This window comes from Leopardus geoffroyi, chromosome C3 (genome assembly GCF_018350155.1).
Source record: "Leopardus geoffroyi isolate Oge1 chromosome C3, O.geoffroyi_Oge1_pat1.0, whole genome shotgun sequence".
Lineage (NCBI taxonomy): Eukaryota > Metazoa > Chordata > Mammalia > Carnivora > Felidae > Leopardus > Leopardus geoffroyi.
This window is the reverse complement of record NC_059338.1, coordinates 142,158,467-142,178,678: the sequence shown is the minus strand read 5'-3', so window position 1 is coordinate 142,178,678 and position 20,212 is coordinate 142,158,467. Positions and strand designations below refer to the sequence as shown.

General features: G+C 44.0%; 1 long non-coding RNA gene across 4 annotated transcripts in view; it reads right to left on the bottom strand.

The window, feature by feature from the left end:
- Window positions 1-20,212, bottom strand: part of LOC123586204 — a 71,685-nt gene that overhangs the window by 5,006 nt on the left and 46,467 nt on the right. For 3 of the 4 annotated variants that reach the window (XR_006706676.1, XR_006706677.1, XR_006706675.1), the window contains exon 4: window positions 4,857-4,918. The exons of the other annotated variant lie outside the window; for it this stretch is intronic. This is a non-coding gene — a long non-coding RNA (uncharacterized LOC123586204). The remainder of the gene's footprint in view (window positions 1-4,856; window positions 4,919-20,212) is intronic. 4 annotated transcript variants of the gene reach the window in all.

The window sequence follows — 20,212 nt, the reverse complement described above, 5'->3', positions numbered from 1 at the left end:
AGGGATGAGGAAAAATGGGGGGTGAAACCGCTAATGCACAACTGAAGCTCTGGGGGTCTGCCCCAGAATCCCTGACCCGCGTGACCTCTGATTTCGGACCCAGAGCCCTGTAATCCTCAGTCTGCTAATGACTCTGCAGAGGGTTTCGGCTTCTGTCTCGGTTTCCATGTCAGTGAAATCGGGATTAAAAAAATAGATTGTTCTCTTCCCCCCAAACTGTTGTAAAAGGGTGAGGATTAGATGGAACGCTGAAACAAACTTGGTGAAAGTCAAAATTGGTGAAATGGTACAATTTTTTTTTTTTTAATTTTTTTTTTCAACGTTTATTTATTTTTGGGACAGAGAGAGACAGAGCATGAACGGGGGAGGGGCAGAGAGAGAGGGAGACACAGAATCGGAAACAGGCTCCAGGCTCTGAGCCATCAGCCCAGAGCCTGACGCGGGGCTCGAACTCACGGGCCGCGAGATCGTGACCCGGCTGAAGTCGGACGCTTAACCGACTGCGCCACCCAGGCGCCCCGAAATGGTACAATTTTAATTCTTAACTGCGAAAGCCGATTTTAATCCACTAAATTGGTAATTTTTGTTCCAGCAATGTCTACTGGTTCATGCTCATTACCGGATAAAGACTGAATGACTCTCGGAGTGGAACTTTGCCTTCACTCCTATGAGAAGATTCAGATCTATGCTTTCGTCTTCACTGATTCTTCTCAGCTCTAGACTTCCATACTGTATAATATAATATATGAGAGTGATTGTATACCCTTGGAACTAACAGAATCTTATATATCAATTATACCCCAATTTAAAAAAAAATCCATAGGGTATAACATGACCTTGGTCTTAACAAAAATTTATCATCAAGTTGCCGACATGGATGTACTTATTGTCCCAGAACAACATACTTTCAACTGGCAAATTTCATGTTGTGTATAAAAAAAAAAAAAAAAAGTTCAATACTTTCTGATTTTACAGGGACTCAAGGAGCCGACTGTAGTATGAAACACGACCACCAGGGGACAGCATAGACCTGATTCTGCTTTAGACTTCACTAGGCTCTGGCAGTGGGTTTCCTCCTGTCACCAAGTGCCCACCCTTCCCCCCAGGAAAACCTCTCTGTGCTGTAGGATCTGGAAGTGCCCCCAGAGCAGCGGCCCAGAGCCCCTGACAGCAGTCCTTGCCCCAAGCAGGACTCTAGCTCCTCCTTTGGCCTTGTGCCTTGCGGGGCAGGGGGGAGCTGCTGTTGAGGCTGGTCCCAGGTAACAGGCGGGAGCGAGGACACCAGGCACCGGTATGGACGTGCAGTATACAAGCATCAGAACCGACCGTGTCCCAGGCCTGCCTCTTTCCAAGGCATCAAGGAGGAGGCACCGGCTTGGGGGCGGGGGGGCAGCCTGGGGCAGGTGCATGAATAAGGTCCCCCAACCTTCAGGTCAGGAGAGAACAGGAGATCAGGTCGGCCTTAGAAAAGATTACTGGTAAAGAGCAGACAAGCATTGCGTGTTTACATTATTTTGTATTTTCAGGGTGTCTTATCCTCACTCGTTCATTGTTAGCTCATAATTCTGAAACGTCACCCTCGTATTACAGATGGAAGAATGAAACTCGGGACCAGTACCCCGATCCCCCTTGTACCGTTTGTTGTGAGACACAGAAGGCTTGTGAAAGCACATAACCTCTAATGAGAAAAGAAAACCCCAACCCAGGACCAAGGTAGGAAGATGGCGTTACAACACGGAAGCAGAAACTCAGCACACAACCACGACTCTGAATTTGTGCGGCAACCAGAATAACCTGTTCTGTCAAGCAAAGAGGAGGCCGGGCACCCGGCAGCCGGAGCCGGGGGACCCGAGGAAGCATCGCAGGGACAGATATGTGGTGACAGGGTCAGAGGGGCCGCAGCGGGCTCTTTGCTCCACTCCTCCCGCGGTTCCCACACATGGGCTTCCCATTCATCCCCGTGATTGATGCTCCTGGAGAGTCTGTCTGTGAGCTAATTCTGGGGGCTGACCTGTGTCGGCTGGGCAGGAGCGGGTAAGAGGACCGGTAGGTGAGAGCGGGCTATTCACAAGAGGGCAGCCTCTGCTGGAGCCGAACACAGAGTTTGGCCGAAACTCAACACCTCTCAGAAGTACAGATTAGTCAAGAGGAAGAAAGGAGAAGGCATTGTGGAAGTTTTCAAGAAGGAGACAAAGATGCCTGTGTTTTGTGTCGCTCAGCTGCCTCGAGAAAATGTCCATTTGTTTTCTTTCCACTCCTTTTACATTTTAAGTGGAATCTACTGAATGTGTCTGTTCAGTGTTCCCAATTTCACCGTTCTCACTACACCTCATGTTGCCATTTTAATGAAGCATCATTTTCCCAGAGGGTGTGGGAACAAAACTTATTTAATGACCTCTCGGAGCAAACACTGGGTTCTTCAAATATTTCCCTGAATTAAGCCCCCTACCCCACGATTCACTTCCTTTTTAAAATACCGGTTTGCCAGTTTACTGCAAGCCAATAAACAGGGCTTTTCTTTGCTCTCCAGCCACAGAGTTCCTGTTGAGTCTCTGAGCCTGGGAAGTCCATGAGAAAGCCCAGACTCCCGGCCATTAGCCGAGTACCCTGGGCGGGGGTCAGGGCACCACAGCCGCATGCTCGGAAACCCGAGCCACGTGCCCCGCACCCCGGCAGCACACAGATTTAGGGGACTCAACAGACCTGGGATGCCCCTGGAGATTATCTAGTCTGACCCCTCACTTTACAGATGAGGAAACTGAAGCTGGGGGGGGGGGGGGGGAGGCATGCGGAGGCCACACAGGGTGTCACAGATACAAGGGCATAAGCCGGGTTGGCCCCATGTGGTTCCCACGCCCCTGCTTCAGCATTGCTTAGAGTAATTGTGCAAATGCAGATTTCTGAACCCCTTTCTAAACCTACTGAACTGGAATTTCGGGGGCGGGGGGGGGTACTGGGAATGTATACCCTAACAACGCCCCACCACGGTGGTTGCGATCCACATGAACTCTGGAGGAGCACTAGTAGTAGAAAAAACGGGCTGAGAGTCAGATCTGGGTTTGAATCCCATCTCTGCTACTTGCCCTGAACATGTAACCAACTAATGTCTCTGAACTCTCTTTCTTCATCTGTACTTGGGGAGATCACTGTGGAGGCTATAAGGGACACACGCAGGCCCCAGGCTCTGGCACCATGCACTCAATCCGTGTCACCTGTCACCTAGAGATTGTTGGATCTGAGCCCCAGAGCCTCATTTACAGACCGTATGAGCTCGGGCACATCATTTGTGTCCCCTGAGCCTCGACTTCCTCCTCTGTAAGTGGACATAATAGTATCACCTCCTCCCAGGAATGTTGCAAAGGTTAACTGTAATATGTTGTAACAGCATCGACCCGGCATGAAACAAAACCACCTCTAGGTCTTTCAAATAGAATTCAAGGTAGGGATTTGGTTCCACACAAGGTGGAGGAGCTAGGGAGCCAGACAGAATAAAGAGACCATCTAGAGATTGGAGGCCGGGAGAATAAAGGAAGGTAGTGGCTGTACAGAGCCCAGAGGTCAGGTGGCTGGCAAGAGCTGGGACCATGGGGGGCAGGGCAGCTAACACCACCAAGGAGAGTTAGCTGCTGCTGGATATGGAGACAGCACCCAAGGCGGATGGGAAGGGGGGAGAGAACCTTGGCTCCTCTCCTCCCCTTTCCCGACAGTCCCCTGCCTGCACCTGTCCATGCCCAGAAGAGGTAGAGGTCAGAAGACAGGGAAGCCTGGGAAGCATATTTCTGGAGGTACGCAGCAGAGAGTAAGTGTGGACACTGGCCCCGCAGACGAACAAGCAAATGCCCGGCACACACGTGTGCAAACACTTACACCTCCCCAGACGTAGACGAGGAGGCTTTCTATTGGTGCCTATCGTTGACGAAATGTAAGTGTTATCGACGAAATGTAACAGCCCGACGGGAAAGCTGTTAGTAAGAAAAGTATGCATTTGTGGGAAGCCTGCGTTTCATTAGTCACATAGAGGCATCGTTTCTCCAGGGCTGGTCACCCTGTGGAGGAAAAGTCCCGAAACCAGAGTCCCAGAAAATGAACTTCAACTTCTCCACATGTGAAAGCATGAATAAATACACTGTTTCATAGAGTGCCATATGGGTGCAATGAGGTCAGAGACAGGAAAGTACTATATACGCTTACAGTCTTATGCAGATATAGGATGTGTTTGCATTCTCGAAAAGGAGATACTTTCAAAACACAGGTGTCAAGGTCACCATGACCTAAGTTCGATGTACTTACTTTTTTTTTCCAACTGATTTTTCAAGTTCATCGTTTTCTTTTCAGGAATTACGATAGAACACAATTTGAGCAACTACTATTAAATGTATGGTTCAGTACGACCAAAGCAATGTTCTAGACAAAAGCTCACATGAGAACCAGTTAGCCAGTGGGATGGGCAACCTGTTCTGTAAAAAAAGGGTTTTTTTTTAATGTTTATTTATTTTTGAGACAGAGAGAGAGAGAGAGAGAGAGAGCAAGCATGAGCGGGGGAGGGGCAGAGAGAGAGGGAGACACAGAATCCGAAGCAGGCTCCACGCCCTGAGCTGTCAGCACAGAGCTCGACGCAGAGCTCGAACTTGTGAACCGTGAGATCATGACCTGAACCAAAGTTGGACGCTTAACCTACCAACTTCAGCTCAGATCATGATTTGTGAGTTCGAGCCCCGCATCAGGCTCTCTGCTGTCCACGCGGAACCTGCTTCACATCCTCTGTCCCTGCCTCTCTTTCTACCCCTCCCCTGCTTGTGCTTTCTCTCCCTCTCTCGAAAATAAATAAGCATTAAAAGTAAAAAGAGGATTCTTACTTATCTTCACAAGCTTGACTCCAGTTTTGCTGTCTCCACTGATTAGGCTGGTAAAACAATGGCTACATGATAATATAATAAAATATATTGTCATCTTGAATCTTTTTGAGTACTTTGCGTGCATTATAATTTAATTTACTATATAATCCTAATTCTCATGATTATTATTATTTCTGTTTCTCAGCTAGAAAATCATCAATACTTAGAATGACCAATTAACTTGCTCAAGGTTCCCCTGACCTGTCATCAGCAAAAGCCAAGATTTGGTTCCAGGTCTGGCTCAGTTCAAAACTGGCTGTTCTCGGCCTCCCTGCACCATTCGCCTTTGGGGTGCTGGCCACTGAAGGAAGTGACGCAATCAACTACAGTGGAAAAAGCCCCCAAAGTAAGAGCAAGCATTCTAGATGGCCTGGCCCTAGCCAGTGCTGTGTTCTCACCACAAAACGATAGGATTGGTTAGAAGGCAAACTTCGTAGCTGTAACGTGTGGTAAGTTTCATTAACTCCTGGTTACTTAACAGAGTTTTGGTAACAAAAATGTTACCATTTGGCACAGTATTTCTGCACAGCTCAGGACACTCATATCTGCACAATGAAATACTATTCACCGCTGCTCTTTTAGTTTCTTGTGTGTTGGCTTATTAGTTCAAACCATCGTGCTAGGCACTGTGAACTATTCTGAAATGTACTATTCTTAATCTCCTTTTTAAAATCTTCAGTTTTCTCCCCCAAAGTACTCCATTTTCTACTCAGGCACGCGTCATTTTGTTGGTTTTAACAAAGACTGTGCTGGGCTGTGGCCGCACTGACAGCACCCCCTCGAGTGTCATCACTCATGTAGCAGCTGGCAGAGTTTGTTCAGGGTTGGTGAGCCAGGCATGAGGCCAGGACCCAGGACCCAGTGAGCACAACGGTCAGGGTGGCCCAAGAGCCATGAGTGGCAGAGGGGAGAGTGTGAGGAAGTCTGGAAATGCAGCTGAGATACAAGTGGAGGCCCGAGCGGCACCCACGGGCCAGTCTGGGCTTATGGCGTCAGCTCAGGAGGGCTCCCGTGCGACTTCTGAAGGAGGAAAACCAAGTCCCAAATGTGCATGGCTTGCCATGTGCCAAGAAAGGTGAAGGCCAGCTGTCTGGATGGGAAAATTCCCAAGAAGGGCCTACAAGGAGATGCCAGGGATTGAAGGTCTTTGGAGTTGGTCAGAATGACCTCAAAACCCTCATTTTCCCTGGACCACAATGTAGGAAGCTACAGGGGTAGCACCGAGGGACCATTCCCAAGAAAATGGAAAAAGTTTGTCTCCAAAGAGCTAAACCAGCAAGTCTAGAAACACCCAAAACACCAATCAAAAGGACCAAAGAATTACCACAGGCAGGCCGACTTGGGAGTGTGATGGCAATTGGGCTAAGAAGGAACTTAGCAACTCAGTCTCCCCATCAGGAGCATGACTGAAGTGGAAAGCTCACACACAGCGGGTAACTTTGAGGATCCAGAGGAGGGTAACTTTGAGGATCCACACAAGCTCTGCTGAAGGGAGGAGGGGAGCGGCCCACAGACCCCAGCACTGCAATCAGTACACTGGCACACACGTGGCTGCTGAAACTCCATGTGATTAATTGTCTACGTCAGACAACTTTCTCTCTTCGCTCTGATTCACGAGGAAATCTCCTATTTTAATTTTACTCCCCAAGGAGAACTGCCAAAAGAGAGATGATATGCTGATTATACTGACCTAAATATTTCAATCAAAGGGATGCTCAGAGCTCTCATTGCAAAATAACGCTGGCACTGTGATTTATACATCAGTCTCTTGTCACCTGGGTTAATGAGAGTCTGCCCCTGAGAGCTGGATCCACACCAAGTGTACTTAAAATTCTAAATGTTTGAAGCTTCAAAGCGGAGAACCTGACCTGAGATAGTACAGAATCTACAGAAGTCAAGGCCAATTTAGGAGACCCGTGGACATTGACCCAACCAACCTTCCTTAATACTATCCCAACATTGCCACAGGCCACTGTTCACATTTAAACAGCAATAGTGAGTGTGCATGTGTCCGTTCACCTCTAACGCTCCGCAATGTAAAAGAGTTTTCCTCTAAAACTGGAAGAATTATTGTCTTGGACCAGATCTGTGTTGCAGGAAAGGATTCAAGGTCTTTGAACTGTAAGTAAGTTCAGTAGCTTTGGGCTTTAAATCATGAATGGTTTGGACACGTTGAGTCACAGAACAATCCGCACAATCTTCTCACAATCTTCTATGTCACTCCAACCACATAGCCTTCAGAGCCTCCCTTACGCACTTCCGGGATTTCTACCATTTCTTAGCAATTTCAACTGTATATACCAAAAAAATCAAAGAGCACTCTGGCCATAAACAACTAACCCACAATATTTGTTTTTACAATGGTGATATTCTAAAAGTAAAAAAAAGGGGAGACATCACTGGAGACAAACCCATATGACCTTGTATAAAAGTTTTAAATTTCTCTGAAGGTAACTATCAAAATTAAAGTTGTAAAGACAAACCGATTAGAAAAATATTTGTAGCAAAAATGGCAGTAAAAGAGAAATGAAACATTTTATTAAAATGTATTCAAACTTGGGGCACCTGGGTAGCTCAGTGAGTTAAGCGTCTAACTTTGGCTCAGGTCATGATCTCACGGTTCCTGAGTTTGAGCCCATGTCAGATCCTCTGTCTCCCTCTCTCTGCTCCCCCTTGCTCACTCTCCCTCTCTCTTTCTCTCAAAAATAAAATAAGCATTAAAAATATTCAGGGGCACCTGGGTGGCTCAGTTGGTTAAGGGTCTGACTTTGGCTCTGGTCATGATCTCACTGTTCGTGGGTTCAAGCCCCGTGTCAGGCTCTGTGCTGACAGCTCTGAGCCTGGAGCCTGCTTCGCATTCTGTGTCTCCCTCTCTCTCTCTGCCCCTCCCCTGCTCACATGTGCTCTCTCTCTCTCTCTCTCTCTCAAAAACAAATAAACATTTTAAAAAACCTTTAAAAAAAATCTAAACTTCTTGGGGTGCCTAGGTGGCTCAGTTGGTTAAACATCTGACTCTTGATCTCAGCTCGGATCTTGATTTCAGAGATGTTGATCTCAGGGTCGTGAGTTCGGCCCCTGAAGCATCAGGCTTCATGCTGGGCATGGGCCTTACTTAAAAAGAAAAACAAAAAATTCAAACTTTCTAATAAATAAGTAAAAGTGAAAAGAAAGAAATTATATTACATATGTATTTATTTAAGATTTTATTTGTAAGTAATCTCTACACCCAACATGGGGCTCAAACTCACAACCCTGAGATCAAGAGTCGCACGCTCTACTGACTTACTATTACATATTATATACATGTATATATTTGATACATATTTAAAAGTAAGCAAGAGGGGTGCCTGGGTGGTTGTTGGTGGAGTATCCAACTTCGGCTCCGGTTATGATCTCATGGGTTCGTGGGTTCAAGCCCCACATTGGGCTTTGCACTGACAGCCTGCTTCAGATTCTCTGTCTTCCTCTCTTACTGCCCCTCCCAGGTCATCCTCTCTCTCTCAAAAATAATCTTTAAAAAAATTATTTTTTAAGTAAACAAGAATTTGCCTAGCAAAAATTAAGTACAGTTGGGAAGAAAAATAAGATTCTCCCATGCTGCTGTTAACAGCACATATTTACACAACTCTTCTTGACTTCATTACGTGTCAAGAGTAACAGAATTATATTGTTCAGCCATCAAAAAGAATGAAATCTTGCCATTTGCAATGATGTGGATGGAGCTAGAGTGTATTATGCTAAGCGAAATAAGTCAGTCAGAGGAAGACAAATACCATATGATTTCACTCGTATGTGGAATTTAAGAAACACAACAAATGAACATATGGGATGGGGAGAAAAGAGAGAGGGAAAGAAACCATAAGAGATTCTTAACGATAGAGAAAGGGTGGGGGATGGACTAGAAGGGTGATGGGCATTAAGGAGGGCACTTGTTGGGATGATCACTGGGTGTTATATGTAAGTGATGAATCACTGAATTCTACTTCTGAAACCAGTATTGCACTGTATGTTAACTAGCTAGAATTGAAACAAAAATTTAAAAAGAAAAAAAAGAGTCATGGAATCATTTACATTCTTTTACAACTAGTGTGACCTCAAGGTTTTTATCTTAAAGAAAAAATTTAAAGAAGCAAAAAGGTACATGCATTAACATAATAAGTTTAGTATTGCGTGTAATAGAAAAAATTGAGAACAACCTGAATTTTCACCAAGTGAGAAACAATCAAGCTGTTTATGATGCACGACTTGGTAGAATGTGAGACAGTCATTTAAAATTGTAATGTTTAGGTCTGTGTAATATTTTGGGACAACGTTTAGAATATGCTAAACGAAGGTCTGAATATCTGATTTTAAGTATGTTACAACTCCAGCTACAAAAATACGTGAGCGTGTGAACGATGTCTGGGAGAGAAGAGGAAACAAGAAAGCTCTCGCGATGTACTAAATCCCAGCTCTCTTACATACTGGCTGCAAGACTCTGGGCATATTACTTAATGTCTCTGTGCCTCAGTTTTCCAGTCTGAGGATTAAATGGTATACAGATTAAATGAGTTATTATAAGTAAAGATGCTTTTAAAACTTTGTATTTCATGTGTAACACAAAATAAGTGCTGTACAAATGTTTATTATTGGTCATTACTCTTCATCATATTGTTACCATAGCCTTTATAATACATAAAAATTGGACCAGATAATTTTTTTAAAAATCCTTCTCTAATATGTATACGTGGTTGTCAAAACTTACTTTATTTCTATTAAGAATATCTCATAGCCGGGGCACCTGTTTGGCTCAGTCAGTTGACCATCTGACTTCGGCTCAGGTCATGAGTTCCAGCCCCACATCGGGCTCACTGCTGTCGGCACAGAGTCTGCTTCAGATCCTTTGTCCCCCTCTCTCTCTGCACCTCCCCTGCTTGGGCTAACTCTCTCAAAAATAAATAGACATTAAAAAAAAGAAATAAAGAATATCTCATAGTATCCTTAGGAACATTTCAGTTCAATGAACACGTGTTGCGTACCTGTCATGTACCCAGCATCATGTGGCCCCACCCCCATGGAGCTTACAGTCAGCAAAAGCATAAGGAGCCACACGGGTGTGACAGTCATGGTGGCCTCAGGCCTGCACACCACCTTCCCATCCCAAATTGCAAATACCACTCCGTGATTTCATTTTTTGTCACTGTTAATGCACCCTGAACATTTTCTTTACATTTTATATTTATATAACTCATCTTAAGGTTTATAAAATCTGCCTCTGTGTTAAATGAACTTTTTATTTTTACTAGATTCGAATAAATGTAGTAGTTTTAATGCCCTGTCAATATTTCACAACTGTCATTTCACAACTGTCATATATCATTTAGGTGTTAGCACCTAAAAAAAAAAAAAATGTGTGGTGTTTCAAAATATGTTTAAATCCCAATATTTTTTGTATCTTATCCTTTGAAATTAACATCGACTCTTCATTCTGTAAAGATACAGGGTATTTCCATCCTCCTTCAACATATTGAAAATATTTTCCCATATTTTCAATCATTCAGTAAAGGTTTATTGAGAATGTATTATTATTTTTTAATGCTTATTTATTTTTGAGAGAGAGAGTGTGTGTGAGCAGGGGAGGGGCAGAGAGGGAGGGAGACAAAGGATCTCAAGTGGGATCTGTGCTAACAACAGATAGCCTGAGGCAGGGCTCAAACTTACTGACCCTCAGATGATGACCTGAGCCGAAAGTCAGACGTTTAACCTACTCAGCCACCCAGGCAACCCGAGTATGTATTATATACCACATACACACACACACACACACACACACACACACACACACACAGTGCTAGGCACTGTGGATAAGAAGAGAGTTTCTCTCATGGGGACAAAACCTAACCACAATGCAAAGAATAAGAGTTACAATATTGTGTCCAGGGGCTGTGGAGCAAAGAGTAGGAACCCAAAGGAAAGCTTTCCGACTCATTCTGAAAAGATACACAACTCCTAGGAAAGAGTTCCAAAGAAGAAGTCATGGGAAGTCAGTCTTGAAGGACACTGGGTGATAGCTACACAGATAAAGCTGGAAGAGGCTTCCAAGAAAAGAGCACAGACTATGCAAAGGTAAGAAGGTGTAAGAGAGAATGGCATGTCCCCAAAATGCTTACGGTGGATGGAACAAAGCATGAATGGAGGGTGTTAAGTGAGCAATGAAACCAGAGCTTCCCCACAAATCCTGCTAAAGACACTGAGACTTATCCTTATGGGGAGGGAAAGCCATTAAAAGAATGTAGACCAAGGAATGAAATTTTCAGATTTTCATCTACAAAGATCTATCTAATGATCATGCAGAAGACACTGCAAAAAGAGACCAGCCAAGGAGTGTGCCGAGCAGTAAAAAGGGAAGTTAAGAAGGCCTGAACTAAGATGTGACAGCGGAGAAGGAGGGATAGTGCATATATTTAAGACAATATGGACGACTAAGCTTAAAAAAGAAAAGCCACAACCTAAACGCTGTGCAAAACAAAACAATCGCTTAAATGCATGGAAGAGATCACAAGAAAGCAAAGGACCACACTCAGTAAAAGTAAAGATAGAAAAGCCTGCAACTAACAGAGATGACAAGGGAGCTACCCAGTCTTGATCAAAACTAGGCGGGGAAAAAATCCTTTTCTGAGAACTTGAAATGATGGGCCTCTGCCCTCACCTGGGTTTGTGGTTAAAATTTACACAACGCAAGGGTTCTGGAACACCAAGCCTAAGGAAATGGTATACAACATGGAGCACTATGGGGCAAGCCCTACATGAGTAAAAACAATAATAAAAAAGGAAGACGAAAAAACAGAATAATAGGCTACCGTCAATATAGAAATTAGTACTACCTCTTGTAATATGTGTTGTATTTATACCGACCATCTCCGGATTACATCGATGTGTCCCAGGCTCAGGCTCAGTCTTCGGTCCCCATCTCCTCTCTAGTGATACTCTGTTGGTGATCCCACTGAGTCTCAAGGCTTGAAGAATCACCTATAAACCCATCACTGCTCACACTTCTTTCCCCATTTCCAGATGGGGATATTCAATGGCCAACTCAAAATCTCCACTCAGATGCCTAAGAGACATCAAAAACCCAAACTTCTTTTACATCCCCTCAAGCCTGGGCATCCTCGTGCTTCCCCCATTTTTATCGAGTTATTCAGTCCCAAAAACTTGGTACCATTCTTGACTCCACTCTTATTCTTAGATCTATTCATCAGAAAAGACTGCTGGAACTATCTTCAAGATGTATCCAGAATCCCACTTCTTTGGACCTCCTCAACAGCCACCCCCTGGGCAAAGCCATCACCAGAAGAATATCTGAATTGCTCACCAAGTCTCCAGCAGATGCCCCTGCTTCTACCATAGCACCCCCTACCCCAACTACACACACACACACGCACACACACACACACACACACACAGCCTAATTTACATTTAAAATCCAGAGTGATCCTTAAAAATATAAGTAAGCTCATGTCACCTCTACACCTAAAACCCTTCAATGTCACAATGTCAAAGTAAAAACCAAAGTCCTTAGAATGGCTTATAAGAACCTGTCTGATCTGTGCCCCTGTACCTTTCTGATCTCCTGTGACTCCACATTTCTGCACCGCACTCCAGCACACGAGGCTCCTTACTACTCCTTGATCATGTTAGGCATGTTTCTACCTTATGCCCTGTGGTGTAAGCTGTTCCCTTGAACGTGGGGAAGTGGACAGGCACCTCCCAGTTATCCACTTGCTAATTCCCTCGCTTCTTAAGTCTTTGATCGAATCTCACCAAGTCAAGGAGGCTTATCATGAGCACATCATTTAATACTGCAGCCTGCCCCCCGCCCCAGCACTCTTGATCCTTCTAACACCGTTTTTCTTGCCCTGTTTCCCATATTGCTCTCTCACCTTTATAGACATAAAGGTGTGTGTGTTGTGTGTGTGTGTGTGTGTGTGTGTGTGTGTGTAGTATATATAATATATATACTTACATAGAGAAAGAATTGAAAACAATAAGGAAATAAAACAGTCAAGAAAGATCTTAAAGGTTAAAAATTAAAACTTCTAGAAATGGAAAATACTGAAATATGCTGAAATTTCAAACCCTCCATGGAGGTGTTAATCAGATCTGTACTTCTTTCCAGATACTCTGGAAAATTCTGAGAAATAATCCACAGTGCAACATAGAATAACACAGAAGTAGAAATATGAAAAATTTTAAAGGGGAGAATAGAAAACATGGGGGAGAGAAAAGATTCAAATAGATAATGGCTGATCATTGTCCAGATTTAATGAAAGAAAATGGTTCAATTTTAAGATACAGCTCCTAAGCAAGATAAGTAAAAATAAACCCGTGTCTACACACATCACAGGTAAGCTGCAGAACACCCATTAGAAATTTTTAGAGCAAACGGTAAGTAAATACAGGTTACCAAAAAAAGGAATAACCTCTTACTCAACAACAGATTTCTTTTCAACAGTTATAGAAGATAGGAGACTATTTAAAATTAGCCCCAAAAGGCTGAGAAAAAAAAAATGACAGACCCTAAATTTCATTCAAGGATTAGGGTGCAAGTAAAGACATTTTTGGAATAGGAAAGTAAGTGTCTTGGCTCTGGCTGCTATCGCAAAACACCACAGCCTGGGGGCTTAAACGACTGGGGGCTTGCTTCTCACAGTCTGGAGGCTGCAAAGTCCAAGATCAAGGGGCCAGCTAATTCAGTTCCTGGTGACGGCCCTCTCTTCCTGGCTTGCAGAAGGCTGCCTTCTCCCTGTGTTCATAAACAGTAGACAGAAAGAGAGAGTTCCGGGGGTGCCTGGGTAGCTCAATCGGTTGGGCGTCTGACTTCGGCTCAGGTCATGATCTCAAAGCTTGTGAGTTCAAGCCTTGCGTTGGGCTCTGTGCTGACAGCTCAGAGCCTGGAGCCTCTTCAGATTCTGTGTCTTTCTCTCACTCTCTACCGCTCCCCCACTCACTCTCTGTCTCTCAAAAATAAATAACCATTAAAAAAAACTTTTTTAAATTAAAAAAAAAGAAAGAGTTCTGTCCTCTCTTCTTCTGATAAAGACACTAATCACATCATGAGGGCCCCCACCCTCACGATCTCTTCTAAACCTAATCACTTCCCAACACTCCCCCTTCAAACACTATCCCATTGGGAATTTGGGGGAGGCACATTCAGTCTGTAATATGAAGACAAGAAGCTTACCGCTACTAGATCATTAAAGGAAACATTGATAACAGATATATTCAAGGAAGAAGGAAATTGGAAGCAGACTAGATTAAAAGTAAAAAAGATATGAGTAAAGAAGTTAATTAACAGGTAAGTAAATCTAAAACAAACATTGTCTCATACATTGATAAAAGTGCATAGTAAGAGTTACAGAAGTGAGATGGAATGACCCAGCTAGACAATAACAACCTGTGAAACTGTGCGGGGTAGTGATTGGACTTAAACCTTTCCTAGAAACTCGTATTGTTTAGCAGGAAGGTGTGGAAAGATACTAACATTAGAGTGTAGTAAGTATGCATGTTAAAACGTGAACGTGTGAGAGAATGAAATTAAAACCCGTTGACAAGGGAGAAATGGAACGAAGAAACCCCTATTAGAAAAAAAGAAAACGCGGGACCCCTGGCTGGCTCAGTTGGAGCCTGTGATTCTTGATCTTGGGGTTGTGGGTTTGAGCCCCATGTTGGGTATATTTAAATATTATTAAACTATATTTGATAGTGGGTGCTGTGGAAAATATGCAGCTACTTGCACCAATGGCAGGTGCAGCTTGCTTCTGAGAGCTGGCGCAAGGGTGGGGTGCGAGCCAGTTGCCCAGTTTCAAGCACTGGGGGGTGGAGTGAACAATCACTGCTTTTTGTTAATTTCTGAGCTCAGGATAGGCTCTCCTGAAGACAGCCAAGTGTGAGGGCTTCTTGCTGACGTGTCTCACTGCGACAGAGGTGATGATGCTTGCAGCGGAGACTGGAGCAACATTCCAGGGCAGATTAAGAAGAAAACTCACCTCCCCAGTTGAAAGCCAGGGGCAAGGGAGAGGGATCCCAGCCCTAGTGCCGACAAACAGATACACAGAACTTCTGGCAATGGCTATGAGCAAATGGAGTCCCAGAAATTAAACGAATGATTTAAGACAGTTGCATTGCCAGAAAAAGAAAAAAGAGTAAGAAAGAAGAAAAAAACCAACAGGCCTGGTGAACAAGGCCCCACAATTTCTCAGTTCCTAAAACTATCCTGAGGTCCAAGTATTCTAACAGAAAGTGAACTGCTGAGAACACATCATCCACCCCCAGATGGCCCTAAAAAGCACTGGACAAGGGCGATCCAGCAGTCATAACCTGAGGTCACATCACCTGACCAAGGACCTCGTTCCACTGCCACCAATGAGATGACTAATGGATGCATGTGAGAATCTGGGGTTCAGTAATTTATCGACAACAGAAGGCACGAGCTCTGGACCCACCACCAATGATACCTGTTCTTTTTTTATTTTCTGAGCGGGAGGTTTTTACCGTGGCTATTCCAATTTTCCCTACACCATTTTGTACTAGACGCATAAGAAGTTTTTATCCTGAAAGAGTCCATAGGTTGCAAGATAGTGAGATATCAAATGTAGACAAGAACACGACTAAATTGGAAGAGGCACGGAATCCTCCCGGAAATCATGTGCTCTGATCGTGAAAAATATCTCCATAAAAACTCTTTTGGATGCAGTGGCAGAACATGACCTGGGGGTATGCTGTGTAAGAACAGGGCATAGACGGTATAGAAATGATATACATGTGGTTCAGGTAGATCATCTTAGGTTGGGGATCTTTAAATGTATAAGAAAAAAAAGGTGTCTATGTGTGGCAGGGGAGAGGGTCTTACAGTTTTCCCAGGACAAACCCATTCACCCCACTCTGGGAATGCCCTATCTGCACCCTAACCCCATTGCCATCCACGCGGCCAGAGCAACAGGGCTCCTAGAAGCCATATTTATAGAAGACGACCGCTCCCCAAGCCATACTTGATGGGACCAAGAATGTACACCTGTTCCAAACTGAGCCAAGGAATTTGGAAATGCACTCAACACACCTCCACTTCAGCGAGGGTCTCTCCTGGATGGGGGAAAACGAAGCCCCAGGATTTGACTGTGGCCCTGCTTTCCAATGTGAAGAAGGAGAAGTAGTGAAAACCAGTCTACAGAGAGGAAGGCTCAAGAATGAGAGACCAGCAGAGGCCAGCACAGAGAGACATGTGATGGGCTTCTAACCCTTGATTCCAGTATGAGCCATAGGTTACATCCCTGCCCTTGGGTTTCAGGAGACATTCCCTTACCTTTAAAGTTAATTTATTTATTTTGAGAGAAGGAGCTGGGGAAGGGGCAGAGAGAAAGGGAGAGAGAGTCCTAAGCAGGCTCTGTGCTGACAGCCTACTCTGGGCTAGAACTCATGAACCGTGAGATCATGACCTGAGCCGAAATCAACAGTTGGATGCTTAACTGACTGAGCTGCCTAGGTGCCCCTCCCTTACCTTTAAAAACAAAGCCCCCCTTGGGATACCTGGGTGGCTCAGTCTGTGAAGCGTCCAACTTTGGCTCAGGTCATGATCTCACAGTTCACGAGTTCAGGCCCCACATCAAGCTCTGTGCTGACAGCTCAGAGCCTGGAGCCTGCTTCAGATTCTGTCTCCCTGTCTCTCTGCCCCTCCCTTGCTCATACTCGGTCTCTCTCTCTCTCTCTCTCTCTCAAAAATAAATAAAACATCAATAAAAAAATTTTTTTAACAAAGCCTCCCTTTTGGCGTAAGCTAACTCAAATCAGTTTCTGTAATTTGCAACCAGTGGAATCCTAAGTAATTAGAATATTCCTCCTAGGATTTGAGGCCTTCCTTTTTCTGTATAGACAACCTTTGTTTCTAGACTTTTCTGTATACAGGAACATACACATGTGATTGTAAACATAGACTACATGAGGAGACGGAATGAGCCATTCATTGGATCATCTTATTCCAACCATCTTTCCTCCAATCTGTTTCCATCATGGAATTATAACTTCCTCACATAGTCCACCCACTGTAAAAGTGGGTCTCAATGTTCCCCCAAACCGTCTTCCCTGGTACTAACATGAGGAGAGGGTGGGCTTTGAGTGGCCAGGAATGGAGAGCCCTGAGCTTAGTTCAGCTCTTCGTTGCTGCCCTGAGCAAGTCTGCCTGCTTCAGAATCCGATTTCAGGAGATGCGCTTCTCACAGGAAGAGAAAACCCCAGGTGAATGAGGAAAAGTCGGGTCTGCAGGAAGGATTCAGTCTCTCAGAAGCTTATCCCAAGGAACATTTGGAGGGACATGCGCTCACGAGTATAAGGTGTGATTCTTCCTCCCCGCCACCCCCCGGTCCCCATCCTTAGAGTTCAGAGATCAATCCACGCGAGAAAAATGTGAGGCCCTCCCACGCCCTGTCTGATGACGTCAGCCTCCATTTACTGCTCAGCGTGGCAGAAAACCAGCTTGATCTTTTTCAAGTGGTGGGATAAACACTTGTATAGAATCCATTTGTTCCTCTTAAAATTCATTTTAATTTAGTATTTGTGTATTTAAGGAAGTCGTGAAGTTTAACTACTGGAGAAGTCTTTTCTCAATATTTTTGATTTGGTTATCATGAATTTGAGGCATCGATGGAGTATGGATGTTCCAGTGTTAAGTAATGACCTTCCCTTGGTTCAAAGTAGAAATGAATTAAATAAATATGAGTCAAAATTAATCTAGGGAATTAAGATGAGATATTTTTAAACGTTGTCCATAAATATTATAACGCTCGAAATTTAAATACAAATGTGCATGAACTTTCAGAATTATTTCCATCTATTTACTTGATACATCCTGACTCAAGGAATTGCTGTGCTGAATTCAATCAATTATCTTTAGGTCATCTAGTGACAGTTTAATTGTCCTTGTGTGGCTTTGGCTTTTAAGTGCAAACATTACACTCATTTTCCCACACACGGTATGTTACTACTACATATGGTACAGTGCATGATTTACTAGAAAGCTGCTTGCAAAGGAGGTCTGTAGAATGAAAATTTCTTCTGCTCCTGCTGCTAAAACATATTTTGTAGATTTAAAATATATTCATGGAACCAAGTCTTCTGAGTTTTCATCCTCTATGACTGGATTTCTCAATGTGCCAAGTATTTTTTTATATTGCTCATTTTAGTAAACCTTTTTATGTCCCCTAAGTTCTCAATGGAATGACACCCGGCCCATCTGTTCTTCTGTCTAGCTCCTCGGTAAGTCCCCTGCTATGTTGCCAAGGCAACACTACCTGCTATGACATCAATCATAACAAATGGCTATCCCTTCCCTAGACTTCAGATTCCGAATGCAACACTTGGCTTTCAAAACCCTGGTTTTTTATCCTTAGGGTTAACGATTCTTCTTTAGGGGACACCTGCCTGGAGTGACCTTGCCACAGTTTCCTCAGCCAGAAGCTTCCTTCCAGAGTTAGGAAGCCCATCGCTCTAAAGCCAGTAGTATCTTATCTTTCACCCTGGCTGACTCAGTCTCTCACAAAAGCATCTAGAATTGCTGGGGATAGGAAACCACTGGGAGGAGGACTCATACCGGTGGTTTTCAACCTTCATCGTGACTCAGAATACCCCGGGGCTGCATGCGAACACACGCCATCTGGACTCCGCCCTTCCTGGATCCTGATTCAGGAATAGAATCTAGGCTTCTTTTTCACAAGCTCCTTCGTAGATGTACAACCCGAGCATGGGAAATAATGACCTGGATTTTCTTATTCAGACATCCCAGGATCAGATTGTTAGTGTTTTTGTATGCATAGGACTTGGGTTACCTGCATCAGCATTGCTGGGATATTTGACTGAAAATTCAGATTCCTGGGCCCCACTTCCTAAATCAGAATCTGAGCATGGGATCCAGATATCTGTATGCCGAGCATGCCGGGGCAATCGTAATGACACTAGAAAGACCAACTAGACCTGGATTCAAGTAATCTTGGGCACAGTTTTTGAAATTTCTCTGTATCTGTTTCATCTATAAAAATGAGGGTGATAATATCTACCTCATGAAGGGGCCGCCAAGGGTTTGTTCTTCCCACCAACAGTCATGCTGCAAAACTCCAACGCGGTTCCAGAGACAAAGACAGCACAGAGAGCCACAGAAGTGAAAATACAATCTCAATCATTTCAAGAATCTGTTGACCCACAAAGTATTTCTGTATTTCATAAAAACCTGGATAATTTAGAATGTGTTGCACATATATAATTCCAGAAGGGAGAAAGCTAAGGAACCACTGCTTTGGAGAACGATGCTTAGACGGGCTTTCTTCCTCTCTGGGTCACTCTACCAGCAGGATATTTCCTGGACTTCGGAGGAAGAACACTTCTCTCTACTCTTATTTCCTGAGCTTAGTCAAGTTAAAAATCTTTCTCCAGCTGTCACTGACCTTCCAGGTTTCCAAGACACTTTGAAAATGCTATTGTCATGATGTATCCATAATCAAGAATGACAGTGACTCCCTGTAGATTTGCATTGGCTATCTCCAGAATTTAGGGTGCAAAGTCAAGGCTTTGGTCAGTTTATCTGGAGTCAGGGTAGGAGCAAAGCATAATGTTCTGATCCCTCTGTTTCCAATTTCAGCATGGCAGGGTCCTGTTCAGTAGAAGGCTGCTGTTCATTTCTAAGTGACCCTCTGAAAATAAACAACTTATAGAAAAAGAGTCCTCAGAAGTGGCAGGGGTGACCTTAAACACCCACAACCCTTCACACTGATCAACCTCCTCAACTTGAGGTGTATGGAGAACAGACAGCCTGGTATTGAGAGAACACTAGAAAGACAATTAAATAATTGGAAAATAAAACCTTTTGGGAAGGGCTAAAGGAAATAAGATATTTAGCCTGGAGAAGAGAAGGCTGAGGAATGACCTAATTATAGGCTTCAAGTACATGAAGAATTAATCTACAGCAGATGGTGACCAGCTGTTTTCAATTCCCATTGAATACAGTACAACAGAAAATTGGCTTAGAGGGTAATATAAAGGATTTAGGATAGATAAAAGAAGGAATTTACTGGTTTTTGAGGGTCACAAAGGTTAAGAGGAGATAGGCTCTATTACTTAGGGAGATGACAGCCACTCCTTCCCTGAGGTTTCCTGGTCTGGATTGGTTTGTTGAAGTGCATTGAGGGGGAAAGAGAGCTTTATTGTGCAGTGGTGAGGGCCAGCCCTGTTCAATGGCTGTTCATCACACCTGTACGCTCTATTCATCTAGCTTCTCATGGTTGTGTTTATGTTTTCCA